This window comes from Solanum tuberosum, unplaced genomic scaffold (assembly GCF_000226075.1).
Source record: "Solanum tuberosum cultivar DM 1-3 516 R44 unplaced genomic scaffold, SolTub_3.0 scf00215, whole genome shotgun sequence".
NCBI classification, from domain to species: domain Eukaryota; kingdom Viridiplantae; phylum Streptophyta; class Magnoliopsida; order Solanales; family Solanaceae; genus Solanum; species Solanum tuberosum.
In genome coordinates, this window is record NW_006239140.1 from 102224 (window position 1) to 106432 (window position 4209).

Sequence of the window (4209 nt, forward strand, 5' to 3'; positions counted from 1 at the left end):
TTCCTTGATCCTCTCTTAATTTGATGGTCGACAAATGGCTTAATTGGAGGAGTATTATATATTATTGTTATGAATTAACCTGGAGTTGGAAAATAAAAATTGCTGATTAAAGTTAATTCTCCAAAAATATCATCTACAAATATTGTTCGTTAGTTTGGTTAAGACACTACAAACTCGCTCTAATTGTCGCCAGGACTATTGTACTATGTCAAAGACAAATTAATGCACCAATTAACTAATAAAGGTACTAATATAATATAGTTTCCAATACTGATTAAATCAAGAATATGAATATGTATGACTTTCATAAGTCATAACATAACATATTAGTAAAATAGATGGTTGATCTAGCCAATTCAATTCCAGCTGCTAGCTAATAAAATGAGGACTAATTATTCAAAATCATATAAAGAGATTAGTTTTTTTTTTGGGAAAATCTCGCAAATAGTCATTATAACAAAATTTAATTAGGTTTTTTTAGTTATAATTTGCATATTTACGACTATAGCTATAGCTTACTCATTTGTATAATTCGCAGGTACGTTTTTATAATTTGTGTGTACTTGTATAATTAAGTTATTTTCGTCCGTATTTGATATAAATATGATAAAACTCGAAATAACAAATTTATCATAACACAAATATTTGAACTTTAAATAGTTATACAAATTATATTAATTATACAAAAGTTAAACAAATTATGTTATACAAATTTCGAAAACTACACGTTTATACAAACTTTAAAAAGTTATACAAAAAAAGAATTGAATATATTTGATGATAAAACTGCAAAATTAAAGGAAATCACCGTCATATACAAATACAAATCAAACAAAGAATTATTTATGACGAATTATATAAAATGTGGCTAATTATACAAACTCAAACCACAACCCACATAAATGTTAGCGGTGAATTGTAAATTAGCTAAACTGTAACTATATTAACTAATATATATTGCTTATTCGCGTAATTTACCCTTTTTTTTTCCTCATCTAATAATGGATATTTAACACTAACTTGGACAAAAACCAAAGTGGCGTAAAGTTTTTTTTAAAAAAAAACAAGGCGGGGGTGGGGGGTGGGGAGGGGGGAACTAGAGCCTAAAGGGTACAGCTCTCCAAGTGCCGTTCAATTATAGAGGAAAGAGTTTGTAACGTATGTTAATCAAACAACACAAAAAACAAGTAATGTACGTAGTGGATATGAGTACTATGTGTCCACCTTTTGCATTAATTAAAACATTATCACATAAGGAAATTGTATACGGTAGTGTACTGTTGGATAAGTACTTGTGATATATCTTACTGGATCAAGATTTGCTAATTTATTATTATTATTATTATTTTAATGTAAATCTAGTAGACGAAGAAATTGTGAAATTCAAGTATCTTATCTGAAATTTGAAGAATTATTTTAATTTCAAACAAGTAGAAAAGGATCACACTTGCACTTCTTGTTTTTTCAGACTATTCCTGGTTACATTAATTTAATTCAGAAATTTTAATGGCTATTTATTGTTTTTCTCTCCCTTTATCTATAGGAACAGAAGAGAACTGGATGAGTACCTGAATATTCAATTTTCAGGGGACTTTTGGGAGCTAGCCAAGTGATTAATTCAAAATATATTCATATACAATCTAGTATCACTACACCAAAAATAATCTTTAGTGGTAACTTAATTGCCGCTAAATATAATTTCTTAGTGGCAATTAGCTAACATTCTTTGTAAATGTCCCTAATATTTATAGTGAGATTGGATCCAATTACAATTAACTAATATCGATAAAGGTTTTAGCACTCTTTGTTAATATGGGTGGGTGTGGAGGAAAGATCACAAAATAATAAAATATTTAAAAAAAAAACAAGAAATTATTTTTCTTTGTTGTATATGGAGGGTAGCTTTAGGTATTGGAATTACTTTCTGTTTAAAGTTTTCATAAGTCTTATGATAATTTTTATTGCAAACCTTCCAAAATAAAAAAGTAATAGTAGGCTACTTTATTATTTTTCAAAAAGGGAGTTTACGTATGGGCATGTCTTGGCAAGAAAGAGATGAACACTTTGATATTGTACCTTCCCTACTCATGGTTTTAAGAAAATTTTGTGCGATATAAAGTCCATAATGCACCTCACCTACTGTGGCCAGAAATGGACCACGAATAAAAGCCAAGAGGTACGTACTGTTATTATTATTTTTCTGTGGGCACTTGTTTTAGGAAAATTAACAACTTTTAAAATATCTATTCTACTGCACTATCTGGAAACATATATGTTTTTCCTTTCGTATAATATATCTTTTCATATCTTAATATGGTCCTAAGTCCTTGTTGGTAAATGCCTCCTTCAGCGGATATATACTAGCGATGTTAAATACCACTTTGTTTGGATGGTTGTTACGTATTGTTTTATAATGTATCGTATTGTGTTGTATTATATTGTATTGTATTGTTTTAATAAATACAGTAAATGGATAGATTGTATCATTCTCATCGTTACATAATATCACACATTCATAATTTAAATGATAAACCTACAAGAAAAGTAGGGTAACTATGGAAATGTAAGATAAAAGGTGAAATATGATTATTAAATAATAAATAAAGAACAAAATATTAAGGTAACGACGCGATCACACCAAATCGATCGTTCCGTAAGTCTTTTTGTCGTTACCTAACGATGATTTTAAAAATACGATACAATACAATGAAATTTAAGTAACAATCAAAAGAAACGTGATAGTTAAATTAACAATACAATATAATACAATGGATAACAACCATCCAAACAATGTGTAAGTGAGGTTGGGTTGAATTTATACGAATCCAAATGAATTGAGTTAATAAATGACTTGGGTTGAAATAAGCTAAAACTTGGTTCATAACTCATTCTTCCCCAACTCTTATTAAGTTTTAAATTATTTATTTCATTTTTATAATTTGTTTAAATACATAATATATTTTTTAATTCTTGTTGATCAATTTGGATTATATCAACCCAAGTTTTAAATTAGTCTATTTCAGAAAAAAAATACCTAAGATATTGAAGGAAATTATGATGAATTTAAATGACACGTTGAAGAGTTTTCAGAGGTTTGAAAAGCAGTTCAAAGTTTGACAAGTGTTTATTAAAAGGAACGTCGTTTTACTTGCTTTTAATAAAGTCTGACTGCTTTACGTGTATGGGAAAAAAAGAAAATGTTAGTACTAAAATCTCTTGCGATTATAATTACCATAATTCGCTAGCAAATGCGGATTCGAGATTATATATCGAGGGACTCGATATTTAATGTTCGTAATATTATATTATTTTTTTTAACTTTCCAAATTGATACTTGTTAAATATCAATGAAATTAAAATTTAATAAGAATTGAGATGGTTGAATTTTGATTCATTATTCTGTTAGAGTAACTTTTGAATGAGTCAATAACTCGTCTATTTATTAACTCAATCCATCATGTTTTGCTCAAATTCAGTCCAATTAGTTCATTTAGCTAGCACCTTTGGATCTGTAAAAAGATCTTGTCCGCGAAAAACTACAATACTTTGTAAGTTCCTTAAATTCACTTTCTCTTAAATATAATAATAGAAGAAATTTTTTTTTGACCAGAATGATATTTTATCTAAGTTTCTTAAATTCACTTTCTCTTAAATGTTCCGTTCAAATTTGATCAACATACATTTGAATAGCATAGATGTATAATTTTTTCCATTTAATCGGGTTTATGTTTTTGGTATTTGTCCAAGTTAGATGGCACATTTGCCACGAAAAGGTTTTGAATATTTCAAAATAAGGTCTCAAAAGGCATAAATTGACAGCTTTACTTTAGTATTAAGCACCACAATTCGAGCCCGTTTGGATTGACTTAAAAAAAGTAACTTTTAAAAAGTAACTTTTAAAGTGCTGGAACTTATTTTTAAAATAAGTAGTTATGTGTTTGGATAAAAGTGCTGCAGTTGAAAAAAAAGTTGTTGATGTGTTTGGCAAATAAGTGCTGGTATACACTTTTTTTTATCAAAATGTCTGAAATACCCTTTAAGCTGTTAACATGATAAAAAGTTGATTAATTTAAGGTTTTTATACTTAAAAAAAATAAAACATAATAATAATAATAATAAACAACAACATAATAATAATAATAATAATAAGAATAAGAATAAGAATAATAATAATAGTAATAACAATAATAATAATAACAACAATAACAA